The sequence below is a fragment of the Lygodium microphyllum genome, chromosome 28 (genome assembly GCF_053477565.2).
Source record: "Lygodium microphyllum isolate KBCC chromosome 28, Lygodium_microphyllum_v1.1.10, whole genome shotgun sequence".
NCBI classification, from domain to species: domain Eukaryota; kingdom Viridiplantae; phylum Streptophyta; class Polypodiopsida; order Schizaeales; family Lygodiaceae; genus Lygodium; species Lygodium microphyllum.
The window spans coordinates 126,129,501-126,150,775 of NC_141162.1; positions in this window are offsets into that span (position 1 = coordinate 126,129,501).

Here is a 21,275-nt window from a genome sequence, read left to right on the forward strand (position 1 = left end):
AGTGTGATGTGAAGAGAGAATCTCGATCACTAATGATTCTTCTAGGTAACCCATGCAGCTTGAATATCTCCTTGATAAACAATCTTGCAATGTCGGAGGTTTTATAGTTTGTCTTTACTGGAATCAGGTGTGCAACCTTGGTAAGCATGTCAACCACAACCATAATGGAATTGTATCCTCCTTGGACTTGGGGTAAGCCCACAACAAAATCCATACTGATGAGTTCCCATTTCATTTGGGGAATGTCAAGCGGTTGTAGTTTCCCTGGCATCATGACATGTTCGGCTTTGATACGTTGGCAAGACAAACACTCAGTGACATACTTGAGAACGTCACCTTTAAGCCTCTCCCAATGGTAGCTCTTCCTAACTGCATTAAGAGTCTTAGCATAGCCACGATGTCCTGAAAAAGGAGAATCATGAGCTTCCCATAATATCTTCTGTTTAAGTGACTGGCTTGCTCGTATACACAGCCTTGTTCTGTAGTAGACAAGTCCATTATCAATGGAAAATTCCTGATACTTAGCTTGCAACTTCTGATTCTACTCCTTGGTAGATATTTCCTTTATCATTGTTTGGTAGGCCAAATCATGGCATGCTTCCTCTCTAGCTAGTTCAAGTATAGGGTTGTTTGGCATAGATACTTTTGTAGCCAGAGATCTGGCCGTTGATGGATTCTACAAGATTAGGGAATTTAGGAATGCCTTGCGACTGAGTGCATCGGCAACTACATTCTCTTTCCCTGGTCGGTACTTGATTTCAAAATCATATTCCTCTAATACTTCAATCCACCGACGTTGTCTCATGTTGAGCTCGTTCTGGGTAAAAATCCATTTGAGACTCTTATGATCGGTTACCAGAGTAAATTTGTTACCCAACAGGTAGTGTCTCCAAAGATTTAGAGCATGGATGACAGCTAGTAATTCCAGATCATGCGTGGCATAATTCTTTTCATGACTCTTCAATTTCCTTGAAGAGTATGCTACTGGATGACCTTCCTGCATAAGTACACACCCCAAGGCAAGAATGCTAGCATCAGTTACTACCTCAAACTCCTTATTGAGGTTAGGAAGTTTTAGAATAGGTGCTGATACCAAACTTTGCTTCAATTTGTCGAAGCTATTTTGTTCGGAAGTTGACCATGTAATGGAAGTCTGCTTCTTTAGTAAGTCTGTAAGAGGTGCTGCAATCAAAGCATAGTTTTTGATGAAGACCCTATACCATCCTATCAATCCAAGAAAGCTGCGTATTTCTTTGACAGATACCGGTATTGGCCATTCAAGCACATCTCTGACCTTGGCTGGGTCTACTGATATTCCTTCTGATGATACTATGAATCGCAGATATTCAATCTGACGCTTGAAGAATGCACACTTTTTCATTTTTGCATACAGCTTATGAGACCTCATTGTCTCAAGGACAATCCGAAGTTGAGGTTCATGATCTTCTTCCTGTTTAGAATAGACTAAAGTGTCATCGAATAAGACAAGCACGAAATCATCAAGATATGGTCTAAAGATATCTTGCATTAATCTATTGAAGGTGGCAGGTGCATTTGTAAGCCCAAATGACATAACCAAGAACTCAAAGTGCCCATATCTTGTATTGAAGGCCATCTTTGGAATATCTTCTTCCTTGATCCTTATCTGATAATAACCTAACCTGAGATCAATCTTGGAGAATATCTTTGCACCTTGAAGACGATCAAGAAGCTCATCTATTCTAGGAATATGATACTTGTTCTTGACTGTTGATTGATTCAACCCTCGGTAATCGATACATAGTCGAAGTGTCCCATCTTTCTTTTTCTTGAATAGTACTGGAGTTCCCCACGATGAGTTGCTAGGCCGGATATAACCCTGATCTAATAGTTGCTTGAGTTGTTCCTTCAACTCAATTGCTTCCGGTATGGACATTCTATAAGGTCTCTTTGCAATTGGTGCAGCTCCAAGCACTAGCCTAATCTCATGATCTACTTCTCTTTGAGGCGGAAGTTCAGTCAATTCCTCAGGGAATATGTCAGCATATTCCTTTAGCCAAGAAGGTTCTTCATGAGACTCTTTCTTTTGATCTAACTTGTTGAGTTTGATCAGGTAAACGGGTAATCCTTTTCTGACTCCTTTTATGATCCGAGATACTTTGGCTAATTGGATTCTTGGCACTCCTGCCTCACCTTGAGTTGTGACAAATTCCCTTTCAGAGTTTCGAAAGGAAACTTGACCCTTTCCACAATGAATGTGGGCGTCATTAGGCTTAAGCCAATTCATCCCGAGTAGACACTCATGGATACCTAAATTCATGACTCTGAATTTGGATGAAGTCTTCTTTCCTCCCAGAAAGAATTCCACCTTAGCAGTTTGCCTGGTACAAGTTATCTCACGACCATTTGCCAATTCCACAAGCAGGGTAGGTGCTTCTACTGTGGCTATTCCTAATCTTTTTGCACATGCTGGTGAGATAAATGAATGTGTACTGCCACAATCAATCAAGGTTTTGAAACCTTTACCTTGATAGTCTGACAGTGTCTGAATTACTGAGAACTGGCGATTCGGCCCTTTCTTGTGTAAAGCGGCATGGACTGTCGCTCTTTCAAATTCTGCTTCCATAGTCGGATCTTCCTCTTCTTCTTCTTCGCATCTTTGCCTATTGGCAATGCAAGCGGTTCTTCCTTTTCCACGGGTAACGGCTCATTGACCGCGACTTGCTCCTTGGAAAGGCGTTTGGCGATGTCCTCTGCTGAGCTTGGGACATTGCCTCTTGAAGTGACCGCGTTCGTTGCAGTGGAAACAACGGAGGTTTCGGCCATTACTTTGAGTAGGAACAAAGTTGTTGACGTTATTTGTCCTTGCTTTCTTCCTTTGTCCCTGATTATGACCTTGAACTCTCTTCATTTGAGGTCTGAATGCTCCTCTGTTCGGGTCACTATAGGACAAAGTTTTGTTACCCCTTGGTCTAGCTTGCACCTTTTGAATTATAGGCGCCGCTCGAATGAGTGCATCCTAAAGATCTGATGGATGCATAGATTCGAGACGGGTATTTACGGGTGGATTTAAGCCCGCACAAAATTTGGACACCTGCTGCGTCATGTCCATCTGTGGCGCATACTTTAAAAGTGAGACGAATTTAGAGTAGTATGCGTCAAGGGTGAGTCCTAGCTGTTTTAGCTCGTAGAACTCATTCATTTTCTGAGTACGATATGTAGGTGGTAAATATCTTCCCTGCACGGCTTTTTTCAAATTCTCCCAGGTAACGGACCCCTCTGAAATCCCTTGATCCTTGCACCATTGCTTCCACCAAAATCTGGCTTCGCCGGTGAGTTTTAACTTGGCGAGCATGGCCTGATTGGTAGGTGCAGTACCAGCTGCTTCAAAGTAATCTTCCATGGATTCAATCCAAATTTCAGCATCAGCCTGGACGAATCTGCCTCTCCCGTCAAACTCGGGTGGCTTTATCTGCTTGAGGAGGAACTTCTTCTCCTAGGTCACAGCAGTACTTGATGTAGGAGGCGAATTTGGAGCATGTACCTGGGGTTGTGCCTGGTTAAAAGTTTTCTTAACGTTATTATATGATAATCGACGTTAGCTTATCTTTCTTTTTTAGTTCAACTATCTCGTAAACAATGTAGCTACTTAACTTTTTAACAACTCTTATGCACAGCCAGATATTGATAAAAAGAAGTCTTTATTTGTATTTACATGGGCATAGCCTTATACAACGTTTCGTGTGATGATAATCCAATCATTACATTCAGTTTGGGGAGAACAACATTGTATTGCATTTGTCTACAGGAACTGTGTAATAGTAGGGTTTTGGGTCATGGATCTTTAGGAATCGATAGATCATTGGAAGTTCAGAATACCCTTTCCGTTGGAATCCATACTTCTCATGGCGGCCCAACACTTTAATCCTGTCGGCTGGGATTACACGGGTTACTTCCTCATATACATATGAGTTCATTTCAACCATACAACCTTGAATATGTAAAGTCGAATTTACGTGAGCTTCCACAAAAATGAACAGCTTCACAACTTTCAAGTTTTCCAACCACTTGATCCTCTTTAGGTTGGTCTGTAGATAAGCAAACCGGTGGGCAGCTATATAGTAGATTCCTGAAGACCCCATCCATCTTCGTTCTATGTATAAAGGTGATGGATTATAAATCTGCTCCAGGATGTTCATCATCCCAATTCTTTGTCTATAAAGGGGAGAATGCATTGCAGTCATAAACATGACCCGAAATACCAAAAACTTGTTCCACGCTTCATAGTTTTGCAAGACAGCATTGAAGATGAGAAAATGTTTGGACAAAAATAATTTCTTTACTTCATTTTATTGAGATCTCATAAAAAAAATTCCGTTGTTGGTCGGCTCTGATACCAATTGTAACGTGTCCCCTAGTATCATCCAGGACACGTCTTAGCAGTCCATCGGAAAGGATGTCTAGAAAACTCCGCCCGACACACCCATGGAATGTTACGGGTTTTGCGATCTAGGTCTTTCCGCGTCTGCGACGTAGCGGAAGTATCCTGGCCGTTCCCACTTAGGATCGACCGGAATTAGGGTTTTCCTGATTGGTCATTAGCTAACAACAACTAGCGTCAGACCCGAGCGAACTACTTTACGCAGAAACGCCAGGTCCGAAGCGGATTCACGCTGCACTTGGTTCAAGGAGAATGGGAAACGAGAGGGATACAAAGCTCAACCTCTCTGCCATAAGGCATAGTCCCATTCCGTTCCCCTAAAATAGCGTAAATCGGGTAAGACGTAACTCTAGGTCATCGTTCTCGTTATTCGTTTTGATGATGATGATCATCCCGCTGTTCTTCGAGATTTTTGAGAAAAGTTCCCGGCTAATCGGGACCACCCAACCGTAGGACGGACCCATGGCCCATCCTCCGCACTTTCCTCGGTTTGTTTTAGTTATGTAATTATCTAACACATTAATTTGACATATAACAATCAGCTTCCTTAATTAACCCCGTTAAGCACTGGTTCCTTCACGTAATCTTATCACGTGACATAGAAAAACAATATCAAGCAAGTTCTTTCTTTACATTTCATCATTTTATCTTTGAAATACAAGGAGTTCCGCCCGTAGGCTTGTCCATAATCCGCCCGAAGGCTATCCAGTAATCCTCAGGGATCACTATTCCAAGCTTCCGCCCGTAAACTAGTTTGCGGGCCTCGAGATCCAATCCCGAGTCACGTTAGCCTCTTGTGCAGGACCCGGAAGGCGAGGGATTTACGGCCAGAGCCCCCCCTGGCACCCAAGCATCCTCCTACTCCAAGTAGAGCTCAACGGAGAGACCTCTCGCGGCGGGTTCGGTCCACGTTCCCGACGCGGTCAATAACCCCCTTGGTTAGGGTTAGGCAGGTAGTCGGGGGTAACTGAAACTGCCTCTTCAAAACCCGGGGGGGAAAAAAGGGGCTTAGGGGGTAGTAGGGTATAGGAAGGGGGGTTAAAGAGGCCCCCCCTTTGGAAGCTTCCAAGCTTCCAGAAGCTTGGGGGGGTGGTTATGGCCATCTGTCTTGATGGCTAAATGGGAGGCAGCTTCGCGCTCACCCTCTTCTCCACAGCAGCGACTCGACGCAGCAGAGGAACGGCTTCTTCCCTTCCTCACACGACCCTCCTTCCTCTCTCCCTCACGGCTAACAGCCTCCTACTCTACTTCACGGCTACCCAGCGTTAGAGTATCCCCTCTTCTCTCCTTTTCTTGCAGACTGACGGCCTCCCTGATTTAAATAGGGGAGGGGAGGGGGATCCTCCCTCCCCTACGTGTCATCACGCATGCTTCCCCCCCTCGCTCGAGGCTCCACCAAGGAGCTTACTCAATCCTTCTATTCCCCTCCCCCTCCAGCTCGTCAGTCGGCTGGAGGGATAGGGGGAATTTTTAAAAAAAATTCATTTATCCAAATTCATATTCATTTTGAGGCAGTCCACGCGCGTGCTTTTATTAGAGAATCGGAATATTACATAAGCGTAAAAGAACTAGGTTTTGTCCCCGAGGTTCTTAAAGAAAATATTAAAAAGAGACCCTAGGTTTGACAAACGTCAGCTTAAAGAAACTGAAACGGATTGATTCATCGTATATTATGATGCAGGACTTGCACAGCAAGTACGAGGCCATATGGTCTTGTAATTGATTCACAAAAAGAAAAGTGAAATACCCTCAACAAGGATGGCGGATCCTTACGCAAGGTATCTTGCAAAAAGGATGTATTCTTTGATATCCTTCTAAGTAAGGAAGGTTAAAAACCGGAAACTAAAGTATCCAATGAACTTTAGGGCTGATCAAGTTGGGTTAATAGGGTATGCCCTAACCCAGAATAAAAAGGATCTTGCCAAGTTGCAAGGTACCCCGGATGGAGTGCTAGATGCGTTCAAAAAGGAGAGATTCCTTCCTTAGCAGTTTGCCAACAACAAGATTGATTAATGGAAATGTTTGTGCTTGCTAGAGATTTTAGAGCAGTGTTTGATTTATGAATTACAAATTAAATGAATATCTATACTTCAGGTTGAAGGCCTAAAGGGAGAGGCAGCTTCAGTTACCCCCGACTGCCTGCCTGACCCTAACCAAGGGGGTTGTTGACCGCACTGGGAACGTGGACCGAACCCGCTGCGAGAGGTCTCTCTGTTGAGCTCTACTTGGAGCAGGAGGATGCTTGGGTGCCAAGGGGGCTCTCGCCATAAATCTGTCACCTTCTAGGTCCTGCACAAGAGGCTAATGTGACTCGGGATTGGATCTCGAGGCCCGCATACTAGTCTACGGGCGTAAGCTTGGAATAGTGATCCCTGTGGATTACTAGATAGCCTTCGGGCGGATTATGGACATGCCTACAGGCGGAAATCCTTATATTTCAAAGATAAATAGGATGATATGTTAATAAAGAACTTGTTTGATATTGTTTTTCTATGTCACGTGATAAGATTATGTGAAGGAACCAGTGCTTAACGGATTAATTAAAGAAGCGGATTGTTACATGTCCAATTAATGTGTTAGATAATTATATAACTAAAACAAACCAAGGAAAGTTTGGAGGATGGGCCATGGGTCCGTCCTACGGTTGGGTGGTCCCGGTTGGCCGGGAACTTTTCTCAAATCTCGAAGAATAGCGGGATGATCATCAAAGGACACGAACAACAAAACCGTTGACCTAGAGTTATGTCTTAACCGATTTATGCTATTTTAGGGAAACGGAATGGGACTATGCCTTATGGCAGAGAGATTGAGCTTTGCATCCCTCTCGTTTCCCATTCTCTTTGAACCAAGTGCAGCATGAATCCGCTTCGGACCTAGCGTTTCTGTGTAAAGTAGTTCGCTTGGGTCTCATGCTAGTTGTTGTTAGGAAATGACCAATCAGGAAAACCCAAATTCTGGTCGATCCTAAGTGGGAACGGCCAAAATACTGCCGCTACATGGCAGACGCGGAAAGCCCTAGATTGCAAACCCCGTAACACTCCATGGGAGTGCCGGGCAGAGCTTTCTAGACATCCTTTCCGATGGACTGCTAAGACGTGTCCTGGATTATACTAGTGGACACGTTACAGTTGGTATCAGAGCCGACCAACAACAGAATTATTTTTATAAAATCTCAAAGAAATGAAGTAAAGTAGTTGTTGCTGTCGAAACATTTCCTTACCTTCAATGCTATCTTGCAGAATTAGGAAGCGTGGAACAAGTTTCTGGTATTTCGAGTCATGTTTATGACTGCACTACATTCTCCACTTTATCGACAAAGGGTTGAGATGATGAACATCCTAGAGTAGATTTATAATCCATCACCTTTGTACATGGAACGAAGATGGATGGGTGCTTCAGGAATCTACTATGTAGCCGCCCACCGGTTTGCTTACCTACAGACCAACCTAAAGAGGATCAAGTGGTTGGAAGACCTGAAAGTCGTGAAGCTATTCGTTTTTGTGGAAGCTCACGTAAATTCGACTTTACATATTCAAGGTCGGAGGGTTGAGATGAACTCATATGTATATGAGAAAGTAACTCGTGTAATCCCCGCCGACAGGATTAAAGTGTTGGGCCGCCATGAGAAGTATGGATTCCAACGAAGAGGATATCCTAAACTTCCAATGACTTATCAATTCCTGAAGATCCATGACCCAAAACCTTACTATTACACAGTTCCTGTAGATAAATGCAATACAACGTTGTTCTCCCCAAACTAAATGTAACAATTGGCTTATCATCACATGAAACATTGTATTCAAAAGGGCTATGCCCATGTAAATACAAATAAAGACTTCTTTTTATCAATGTCTGGCTGTGCATAAGAGTTGATAAAAAGTTACGTAGCTACATTATTTACGAGATAGCTGAATTAAAGATATAATATAAGCTAACATCGATTATCGTATAATAATGTTAAGAAAATACTTATTCAGGCACAACCCTAGGTACAGGTTCCAAATTCGCCTCCTACATCAAGTATTGTTGTGATCCAGGATAAGAAGTTCCTTCTCAAGCAGATTAAGCCACCCGAGTTTGACGGGAGAGGCAAATTTGTTCAGGCTGACGCTGAAATTTGGATTGAATCCATGGAGGATTACTTCGAAGCAGCCGATACTGCACCCGCTAATCAAGCAATGCTCGCCAAGTTAAAGCTCATCGGCGAAGCCAGACTTTGGTGGAAGCAATGGTGTAGGGATCAAGGGATCGCAGAGGGATCCGTTACCTAGAAAAAGCTGAAGAAAGCTGTGCAGGGAAGATACTTACTACATGCATATCGCACGTAGAAAATGAAACGAGTTCTACAAGCTAAAACAACTAGGACTCACTCTTGACGCATACTACTCTAAATTCGTCTCACTTTTAAAGTATGCGCCACAGATGGACATGACACAGCAAGTGTCCAAATTTTGTGCGGGCTTAAATCCACCAGTAAATACCCATCTCGAATCTATGCATCCATCAGATCTTCAGGATGCACTCATTCGAGTGGCGCCTATAATTCAGGAGGTACAAGCTAGACCAAGGGGTAACAAAACTTGGTCTTATAATTACCCCAATAGAGGAGCTTTTAGACCTCAAATGAAGAGAGTTCAAGGTCATAATCAAGGACAAAGAAAGAAAGCAAGGATGAATAATGTCAACAACTTTGTTTCTACTCAAAGTAATGGCCGAAACCTCCATTGTTTCCACTGCAACGAACCCGGTCACTTCAAGAGGCAATGTCCCAAGCTCGGCGGAGGACATCGCCAAGCGCCTTTCCAAGGAACAGACCATGGTCAAGGAGCCGCTACTGAGGAAGAGGAAGAACCGCCTGCATTGCCAATAGGCAAAGAGGTGAAGAAGAAGAAGAGGAAGATCCGACCATGGAAGCAGAATTCGAAAGAGCGATAGTCCATGCCGCTTTACACAAAAAAGGGCTGAATCGCCAGTTCTCGGTGATTCAGACACCGTCGGACTATCAAGGTAAAGGTTTCAAAACCTTGATTGATTGTGGCAGTACATATTCCTTTATCTCACCAGCATGTGCAAAAAGATTAGGAATAGCCACAGTAGAAGCACCTACCCTGCTTGTGGAATTGGAAAATGGTCGTGAGGTTACTTGTACCAGGAAAACTGCTAAGGTGGAATTCTTTCTGGGAGGAAAGAAGACTTCGGTTAAATTCAGAGTCATGAATTTAGGTATCCATGAGTGTCTACTCAGAATGGATTGGCTTAAGCCCAACGACGCCCACATTCACTGTGGAAAGGGTCAAGTTTCCTTTCGAAACTCTAAGAGGGAATTAGTCACAACTCAAGGTGAGGCAGGAGTGCCAAGAATCCAATTGGCAAAAGTATCTCGGATCATAAAAGGAGTCAGAAAAGAATTACCTGTTTACTTGATCAAACTCAATAAATTAGATCAAAAGCAAGAGTCTCATGAAGAAACTTCTTGGCTAAAGGAATACGTTGACGTATTCCCTGAAGAGTTGACCGAACTTCTGCCTCAAAGAGAAGTAGATCATGAGATTAGGTTAGTGCCTGGAGCTGCACCAATTGCAAAGAGACCTTATAGAATGTCTATACCAGAAGCAATTGAGTTGAAGGAACAACTCAAGCAACTGTTAGATTAGGGCTACATCCGGCCTAGCAATTCACTGTGGGGAGCTCCAGTACTATTCCAGAAAAAGAAAGATGGGACACTTCGACTATGTATTGATTACCAAGGGCTGAATCAATCTATAGTCAAGAACAAGTATCCTATTCCTAGAATAGATGAGCTTCTTGATCGTCTTCAGGGTACAAAGATCTTCTCCAAGATTGATCTCAGGTTAGGTTACTATCAGATAAGGATCAAGGAAGAAGATATCCCAAAGATGGCCTTCAATACAAGATATGGGCACTTTGAGTTCCTAGTTATGTCATTCGGGCTTACGAATGCACCTGCCACCTTCAATATATTAATGCAGGATATCTTTAGGCCATATCTTGATGATTTTGTGCTTGTCTTCTTCGATGACACTTTAGTCTATTCTAAACAGGAAGAAGATCATGAAACTCAACTTCGGATTGTCCTTGAGACAATGAGGTCACATAAGTTGTACGCTAAAATAAAGAAGTGTGCATTCTTCAAGCGTCAGATTGAATATTTGGGATTCATAGTATCATCAGAAGGAATATTAGTGGACCCATCCAAGGTCAGAGATGTGCTTGAATGGCCAACACCAGTATCTGTCAAAGAAATACGTAGCTTTCTTGGATTGACAGGATGGTATAGGGTCTTCATAAAAAACTATGCTTTGATTGCAGCACCTTTGACGGATTTACTAAAGAAGCAAACTTCCATTGCATGGTCAACTCTCGAACAAAATAGCTTCGATAGATTAAAAAAAAGTTTGGTATCAGCACCTATTCTAAAACTTCTAGACCTCAATAAGGAATTCGAGGTAGTAATTGATGCTAGAATTCTTGCCTTGGGGTGTGTACTTATGCAGGAAGGTCATCCAGTAGCATACTCTTCAAGGAAACTGAAGAACCATGAAAAGAATTATGCTACGCACGATCTGGAATTACTAGCTATCATCCATGCTCTAAAGCTTTGGAGACACTACTTGCTGGGTAACAAGTTTACTCTAGTAACCGACCATAAGAGTCTCAAATGGATCTTTACCCAGAACGAGCTCAACATGAGGCAACGTCGGTGGATTGAAGTGTTGGAGGAATATGATTTTGAAATCAAGTACGGACCAGGGAAAGAGAATGTAGTTGTCGATGCACTTAGTCGCAAGGCATTCCTAGATTCCCTAATCTTGCAGAATCCATCAACAGCTAGATCTCTAGCTACAAAAGTATCTATGCCAAACAACCCTATACTTGAGTTAGTTAGAGAGGAAGCATGCCATGATTTGACCTACCAAACAATGCTAAAGGAGATCTCTACCATGGAGAAAAATCAAAAGTTGCAAGCTAAGTATCAAGAATTTTCCATTGATAATGGACTTATCTACTACAGAACAAGGCTGTGTATACCAGCAAGCCAGTCACTTAAGCAGAAGATAATGTGGGAAGCTCATGATTCCCCTTTCGCAGGACATCCTGGCTATGCTAAGACTCTTAATGCAGTTAGGAAGAGCTACCATTGGGAGAGGCTCAAAGGTGAGGTTCTCAAATATGTCACTGAGTGTTTGTCTTGCCAACGTATCAAAGCCGAACATGTCATGATGCCAGGGAAACTGCAACCGCTTAACATCCCCCAAATGAAATGGGAATTCATCAGTATGGATTTTGTTGTAGGCTTACCCCAAGTCCAGGGAGGATACAACTCCATCATGGTTGTAGTTGACATGCTTACTAAGGTTGCACACCTTATTCCAGTAAAAACAAACTATAAAGCCTCCGACATTGCAAGATTGTTTATCAAGGAGATATTCAAGCTACATGGTTTACCCAGAAAAATCATTAGTGACTGTGATTCTCTCTTCACATCACACTTTTGGAGAGCTATCTTTGAAGCTATTGGGACTCAACTCTGTTTTAGCACCGCCTACCATCCCCAAATGGATGGCCAAACAGAGCGAGTAAATCAAGCCATCGAGGATATGCTTAGGGCATACTGCTGTCCAGAGCCGAAGAGGTGGATTCAATACTTGCCATTGGTCGAATTTGCCTACAATGCTTCTTACCAGCAAAGCATTCAGATGACCCCTTTCCAAGCATTGTACGGTCATGACTGTTGAAGCCCCCTAAATTTTTCCGATCCAACCTTAAGGGTTGAAGCTTCAAGACAGATGTTGGAAGACATGGATGATCAAATAAAGTCAATAAGACAAGTCATACAAGCGGCCAAGGATAGACAGAAGGCATATGCAGATTTGAAGCATCAAGAAAAAGTCTTCGAAGAAGGAGACATGGTCTTCATTCGCGTACGCCCTAAAAAGAGTTCTCTATCCCTAGGAGATTGCAAGAATCTAGGTCCAAGGTATTGTGGGCCATACAAAATCCTCAAATGCCTAGGACCCAATGCTTATAGATTGCAACTCCCTGAGAACCTAAAGGTTCACAATGTATTCCATATTAGCCTATTGAAAAAAATATGTACCCAACCCTAACCATGTACTTGATGACCAACAAATCGTAATGCCTAGCCAAGGAGTCCTTGAGCTAAGGCCTGATAGAATCTAAGATGTTAAGGAGAGACAATAAAGATCCAGAACCTTGAGAGAATGCCTCGTCCAGTGGAAAGATTATCCCGAAGAGGATGCCACATGGATAGAAGAAGACACTCTCAACCATCAATATCCCCAGTTTATCTCGAGATGAGGACATCTCGATTCCTCTAAGGGGGAGAGAATGTAATATTTCAGATATTATATTTTTCATTTTTCAGCGGCGCGTCGTGCTGGAAGGAGGGAAGGGATAGAGGAGCCAGCAAGCTCCTTGCTGGAGCTTGCTCGGCTCCACAGGTATGCACCATGACACATAGGAGGGGGAGGATTCCCTCCACTTCCCTATAAAATTGAGGGAGGGCCGTGGTCTACGAGGAGGAGGAGGAAAGGACAGAGACGAATGCTGCCGCCTACCGTTGAGGGAAAAGAAGAAGCCGTGATGCCGCCAGAAGAGAACGAGGGAGAGCGTTAAGAGCTGCCGAATGCTGTGCTGCGGCCCTGCGATTTGTGGAAGGAGGGAGGGATAGCCACTTCATTGCCGCCTGCAGACATTCACACCCCCTTCATCGCCGTCAAATCTCCCCCCATGTGGCTTCTGACTCCCACACAAGCTTCAAGAAGCTTCTTGAAGCTTCTAAGGGGAGGCTCCTTAAGCCCCCTTCCTATACCTTCCCTTAGAATCTTTTCACCCCCTCCCGGTTTTATCCCCTTAGAATCCTTTCACCCCCCCCCCCCCCCCGGTCTTAAACCCTTAACCCTTTCCGTGGGACCATTAAATCCCCACTCCCATTGGCCTCATAAACCACAAATCCCCCCCCTCCCCCCCGTGCTTAAATTTATAAGTTCCTTCTTGTGTTTTCCTTGAAACCCCGTGTAGCACCCCCTCATACTCCTTTTTATTACATCCCCCCCCTAAGCCCCTTTTTTAACCCCTGTGTCCCCTTTTTCCTTACACACCTTTTTCCCCCGTGCTATAAACCCTTGTGTTACCCTTCAAATTTCCGCCTTGGGTTTGAAAACCCCTAAGTCCTTTCACTCCCGGCCCAAAGATCTCCCAAGGTTCATATGGTTGCGAAGCCACACTCACACACAACCTTTTTGCCATGTATATACCCTATAGGGCCTTCTTAGACTTTATAAACCTTTCCCTCTCCGAAGAAGCTAAGACCTTAAAGGTCTTGTTACCCCTTTCTCGTGGTTAAATCCCTTAACGATTCCTTGACTCGAAAGAGAGAAGAGGAATATTGAAGCGACGGTGAATTCCGAAAAGGAGTGTAAAGCTACTTTCACGTTCGAGGGATTACAACTGCGATGCCGCCTAAGAAAGTCTAAGGAGTAGCTGCGGGAGGGTCATCTCCCAGTATCCATGTGGATATCTCACCCCCAAACCAGGTTTTTCCTTCTTAATTTTATATCGGTTTTAATTCAATCATGCTAGATGAATTGTTAGGGACAAGATATATTTTGTCCTAGTTATTTACGATGAAGGAATTTAGTTTAATTGAACATGCAAAATGGATAATGTATAAAACATAGTTTTCCTTCAAATAGCATTATGCATTGAAACAAATTACGAGCAAGATTATCTACCCACTATAGTAGTATATTTCGGTTAAATCTTGAAGGTATAAAGAGCTGCATCTTGCACCATTAACCCCTATTCTTTTTTATAGCGAATCATCCTAGAAGGTGAAATTCATGAAAGGTTTCTTACGTTGCTTAAACTCTAGGAAGTTACCATTGCTAACTGCATATTCTTAGCAAGGAAAAGATTTTTTATTTGGGATGAGTTTTGTTCGCAAGGAAAAAGGAAGATTAATTGAATTTACCTAACCTTAAAGCAATAAAGTTTAGGACTGAAAAATCAATTATCACATAGATAACAAATCGTGCAGAGGTGATCTCGATATTACCTTCTAAAAGTTAATCGAACTAATGTAAACTTAGAAATATCTATGCTGCAAAATATGTAAAGAACTTGTTTGATATTGTTTTTCTATGTCAGCTGATAAGATTACGTGAAGAAACCAGTGCTTAACGAATTAATTAAAGAAGCAGATTGTTACATGTCCAATTAATGTGTTAGATAATTACATAACTAAAACAAATCGAGGAAAGTGTGGAGGATGGGCCATGGGTCCGTCCTACGATTGGGTGGTCCCGGTTGGCCGAGAACTTTTCTCAAATCTCGAAGAACCACGGGATGATCGTCAAAGGACACGAACAACAAAAGCGTTGACCTAGAGTTATGTCTTAACCGATTTACGCTGCTTTAGGGGAACAGAATGGGACTATGCCTTATGGCAGAGAGGTTGAGATTTGCATCCCTCTCGTTTTCCATTCTCTTTGAACCAAGTACAGCGTGAATTCGCTTCGGACCTGGCATTTCTGTGTAAAGTACTTCGCTTGGGTCTGACGCTAGTTGTTGTTAGGAAATGAACAATAAAAAAAACCCAAATTCCGGTCGATCCTAAGTGGGAACGGCCAGAATACTTTTGCTACGTGGCAAACACGGAAAGCCCTAGATCGCAAACCCCGTAATATTCCATGGGAGTGTCGGGTGGAGCTTTCTAGACATTTTTTCCGATGGACTACTAAGAGTGTCCTGGATGATACTAGTGGACACGTTACAATTTCACATTTGTGAATTTCAGAGATTGATATTCAATTATCGCATCCAAGATGAGGGACATCTCATGATGTTCTTCAATATGACATTAAAAGGAAGGGCTATGGTATGGTATCACAGCATAGAGTCTAGAACCATAACCACCATTGATAAATTCTATGCAGCTTTCCGAGTGGAATATGCCCCTGAAAGAGGTGGCCAATATTGGTTACAGGTCTTGAATGTAACACGTCAAGATCCTCACGAGAATGTGAAAGCATATGCTAAGAAGTTGAAGGAAGTATTCCGTAAGTTGCAAACTTACATTCCCATTCCACCAGCTGCCCAATTGCAATACTTTTTGCATGGGTTGGACTTTAATATCCAAGTACAATTGAACAGTGTGGCCTTAGTAGATATAGATACCGCTATTACGTGGATAGAGGGAGTAGAAGGGTCAACAGCTAATGGCAAATCAGATTGTTAGGCCAATGGAACGACGGGTTGACGATCGAGGCTACGAGTCGAGTGCATCTAATGTCCTTGGCAAAGTTAACGACATGATGAAGCATTATACCGATATGATCTCCGAGCAATATCGACAAATAGCTGTCGACGTTAATTTCTTGAAGAAGCAACAAAATTTGATAGGGAGTCGACACACTGAAGAGGGTGGACCCTCTAGATTCAGTTGTAAATGGTGTGGTGGATAGCACTTTCCCAGAAACTATCCAAATGTGAAATGTGACATTTGTGGGAAGTCAGGCCATTTAGCTGCTACCTGTTGGAGTAAGATTAGTTCCCTCCAACAAGGGAGTAAACAGCCGGGCCGAGTGAATCATAGAGCGCAAGGAAATAACTTGCAGCAGAATGATGCACCAATACAAATATTGCAGAGGAGAAAAACAAATATAGAAGAGTTGCCACAAGGCAACGGAGTCAGCCTTATTGAGGCTGTACGAGTCCATGATGCTGAAACCTCTAACTTAAGAGCCGTGACAAGAGTCCAAAAGGCGAAAAAGGTGGACAAAGCTAAGGAGAAATCGGTTGAGGCAAACCCTAAACAAGGGGATAAGGGGACGCAACTCCAGAAATCTAGCATAGAAGGGGGACCGCTAAGGCTGGTTGACACGAAAGTTGACCCTAAGAAGGATGAGGAAGTGCCCAGAAAGAAGGCAAGAGCCAAGAAAGAAGCACCGAAACCGGTCCAAAGACCAAAAGAGAGGATGGTTTGGCGGGAAAAGAGAGCCTCAGCTACTTATCACGACTTTGATTTAGCGAGTTCTCTTTGCGAAGTTAAACCAGATGTGAACCTCTTGCAATTGATCAAATTATCTCCAGGAGTACGCAAGGAATTTAAGAAGATCCTGCGTATCGGGTATATTGTGGAACCTCTGGGCATAGCACGAGTAGGGGAAGATTGGTTTGACCATGCTGAAAAGAACTGCCCTAGGGTTCCAGCTTATGTGGATGGAATATTAGTGGAACATGCCATTGTAGACACTGGATCCTCTGTTAATATCATGAGTTCAGAGTTGATGGAGAGGCTGGGTCTAGGCATCCAGAAAGACAGCTCCACCCTTCTGAGAATGGCTGATGATAGTCTAAGACAACTAGAAGGTTGCGTTACCAGAGTCCATGTTACAGTTGCGAGTGTAGAATGCTTCTTGGACTTTAGGGTGATGAGATTTGCAGGACGCCCTAGCTATCGGGTTTTGCTAGGTAGGCCTTGGATCTTACGAACAGACTGTCAAGTCGATATACCCGCTGGTCGAGTGGTTCTAGGTCGAGGTGCTAATCGAGTAATAGTTGATGCTTATCCTGAGTCTCCTCAAAGTGAGAGAGCTCCTTTATCTTCTACTGAATTAGAGATAGTAGACGATCCATCTGGTAGTGAGACATCATCTAGTGATGAATCTAAAGAGGGGTCCACTACAGAGGATATCTATCAGATAACTCTAAATGAGCCGATAGAACCGCAAGATAGGATAAGAGATGCGGATGTGATTGAGTTAGACCTTGGCACGCCGAATGATTCGCGGCCAATTAAATTAGGTTCCATGCTCAGTTCAACAGAAAGGGAGGACTATGTGTCCTTGATTCAAGAATTTCACGATATCTTTGCTTGTAGTTATGATGAGCTGAGAGGCATTCCTCCCAACCTAGCTGTTCATACTATTCCTGTAAAAGAAGGCAGTCGTCCTGTGCGTCAAAAAGTAAGGCGTATGCCTTTTGAATTGAGGGACGGGCTATTTGAGGAGTTGCAGAAGTTAAGGAAAGCTGGGTTAATCTTCCCTGTACAAATACAGAATGGTGTTCACCCGTTGTTATCAGGAAGAAGAAAAATAACCAGATCCATTTATGTGTGGATTTTAGAGAGCTGAATAAGCAGACGGTTAAAGATTACTACCCGTTGCCATTTATTGACCAGATTTTGGATCAATTAGCGGGTAGGGAGATATATTCATTCATGGATTGCTTTGCGGGATATAATCAGATGGCAATTGCAGAAGAGGACAAGTTGAAAACAACTTTTATTACTGTCTTTGGTACTTTTGCATACCATGTGATGGCCTTTGGTTTATGCAATGCACCCGGATCGTGGCAACGAACATCAGACAAGACCTTTGGTAACATCTCCCCAGATGAGTTGAAAGTATTTATTGATGACTTGGGGGCAGCCACTCTAAGGGAAAGGATGTTGGTTATCTTAAGAAAGTGCTTTGAGTGCTGCAGACAATTTTGTATCGCTCTTAACCCATGGAACTGTGTCTTTGGCATACCTTATGGGCTATTGCTAGGCCATGTGGTCAGTTCAGTAGGGATAGCAACTGACCCTGAAAAGATTAAGGTTATAGTTGCTATGAGTCCACCACGCACTCCGAAAGAGGTTCATAGCTTTCTATCATCGATAGGGTACTATCCAAGGTTTATAAATGCCTTGGCAGAAAGAACGTTGCCATTAACGAATTTATTATCCTTTAGCTGTTCATTTGAGTGCAGCGACCCTTGTAAGGTAGCTTTTGAGGATGTGAAACAGGGGCTAGTAAAAGCACCCATTTTAAAAGCACCTAAAAGAGGTGAGGTGTTCTATATATTTTCAGCAACCACCATGCATAGTATCAGCTGACTGTTTAGCCCAAATCTAGGTGGTATCATCCGATAGCTTTTGCTAGTCGGAAATTGGGCATTTCAGAGATTAACTATACCTATATGGAGAAGTTGTGTCTTGCGATGGTCTTTGGGACTAAGAAATTCAGACACTACATTCTCTATGAAAAGGTACTATTCTATACAAAGGCGGAAGGACTTAGATTGCTTATGAACAAGCTACAGCCGCTTGATCGGTTGGCAAAGTGGTTAATCACTTTGTAGGAGTTTGATTATGAGATTAAGAGTAAGCCATCGAGGCTGCAGGGTATTGTGGAATGCCTTGTGGATTTCGGGGAGCCGAAAGAGACTTTGGCTAGAGGAAGTGATATTGAGGAAATGTAAAAAAATTGATACAGCTTCTATTCCATCTTGGTATGCTGCCATTACGCATTATCTATCAATAGGAGAGACGGGAGCTAGTTTATCAAAGTCTGAAAAGAGGAAAATCAAACAACAAGCTTTAAAGTTTTCCTTGATTGCAGGGACGCTATATCGGTAGGGTGTTGATGATATCTACCACTGATGTGTGATCCCTGACGAGGTTCCTTTTATCTTATAAGAGTGCCATGACTCTGCATGTGGGGGGCACTTTCCAGGATGGTTGACGGTGCAGAAAGTGTTACGAGCTGGATATTGGTGGCCGTCTATCTTTCAAGATTCTTTTGAGTATGTTAAGAAATGTGATACCTGTCAAAGGCATGATAGTAGAGAGAATAGGAAACGTCCACTAACGCCTATCATGGCTATCCTTCCATTTGAGAAGTGGAGCATTGATTTTGTGGGTCCTATTACCCTGTCGTCTACTACCTAGAAGAGGTATATTATAGTAGCCACTGATTATTTTACAAAATGGTCAGATGCGCAGGTGACGAGGCAGGACAATGCAAAAGAGACTACAAGTTTCCTTTTAGAGTAGATTATCTACCGTTTTGGTCCACCGAAGGAATTGGTGTCGGACCGTGGAACCCATTTTCTGAATAAGGTAATCAAAAGCTTGACAGAAGCTTGGCAAATCAAGCACAATAAAATGACTCCTTATAATCTGCAAGCAAATGGGCAAGTTGAAAGTACCAATAAACAGCTTGTGGGGATCTTGTCTAAGATAGTCTCTGAGAAGAAACGAGACTAGGATAGGAAGTTGTATGTGGCAGTATGGGCGTACAATACCACGTTTAAGCGGGCTAGTGGCTATACCCCATTTAAATTGGTTTATGGGGAAGAGTGTGTGTTACCCCTCGAGATCGAGTTGCCAACCATACGGTTTGCAATTAACCATTCTTTGGGAGATAAGGATTTCCTTTTTGAACGTTTCACGACCATAGCCCACCTGGATGAGCTGAAGTTGCAGAGCTTATTACACCAGGAGGTAGCCAAGCGTCGGATGAAGTAGTTGCATGACCTCAAAGCGAAGAAATATACCTTTAAAAAAGGGAAATTAGTTCTCTATTATGATGCATGTAGGGAGTTGTTTCCAGGGAAGTTGGAACCTAAATGGGATGGCCCCTACAAGATTGTTAGGTTAGGGAAAAATAGGTCTACGGCCCTATTAGTTGATCTACAGGGAGTAGAGTTTAAAAATAAGGTTAATCTTAATAAGATTAAACCTTATTATTTCTAAGTATGCTTATACAAAGGAAATGCATTGCAGGTCCATGCTGGGGATGATTTGAGACCTGCAAAAGAGCTTAAAGTCGGTTGATGGGTTGGTTAATCCCTTATTTGGAGCACCCATATCTAGAGAAGAGATACCATCAGGGGAAACTCATCTAGTGGAGCAAAGGATACAAGGTGATTGAGTAATAAGACGGAACCTTTGTGTGGGAGATCAAAGTCTTCTGCCATCACTGCTTACGACTGTTGACAAGCATCCCTGTTGAGTTCAATGAAGAAGGTGGGATGGAGCCGTCAGTTTATCCTCTCAACATGCTAAACTTTGATTACCATAATTACGAGTAGAGGGGTTCGTGCTGGCCAGCTGTGTAAACCCATTATGGACGTACACATTATATTTTGACGGAGCGTCCAGGGGCCCTAATAAAAAAGGAAGTGTTGGAGTAGTAATCCGAGATCCCCGACGTAGAGTTACGATGAAGTTACCTACTTATCTCGGGATAGGATTCACTAACAATATGGCAGAATATAAAGCCTTGACTATGGGATTGCATATTCCCAAACAAGGTGGTATTCGACGGTTGTTAGTAAAAGGGGATTCCCAGTTGATCCTGAATCAGCTAGATGGGACATACACAGTGCGGAATCCCATTCTCTATATGTATCATCGGACTGCGATGACCTACTTGAGGAGTTTGAGAGAGTGTCTTTTCAGCTAATTCCACGTTACTGGAATCAGTTTGTGGATTCACTGGCAAATCTTGCTTATGAGGAAGACCTCTTCTTTAATTGTGGTCCTAGTTTGGATATTGTTATCGATGATGAAACAGGACTTGGTCGCTTGTGGGGAATGTTATCAGAGCATGCAATATATGGCAGATGATGGTTGATATGGGTGATGCAAAGAGTAGCTGAGACCAATCTACCGTTATTATCCTAGACCCATAGGTTAATTAGACAACATGTTATGCGTATGCCTCTTGCTATATATGCAGGAGGGATGGGTCATAACCTTATGTATTTAGTTTAGGGCTACGAGCCTATTTTTCCTCCTTGGAAAGGAGCTTATTATTCTATATCTGTGTTATTCCAGGGAAGGATGTGTAGGTGTTACATTGTTATATTTCGTTAGGCCAAGAGGGCAGATAAAGTTTTGTAGTGAAGTGCTTTATGTCATTAGGCCAAGAGGGCCAGTTGTCTGTTTAGTGCAGGTGCAGTTAATGGTTTCTTTTTTTAGTTTTGTGCTAGACAGGTTTGAAGAAGAACTTGGAAGGAGCCTTTTGTTGCACGGAAGCTT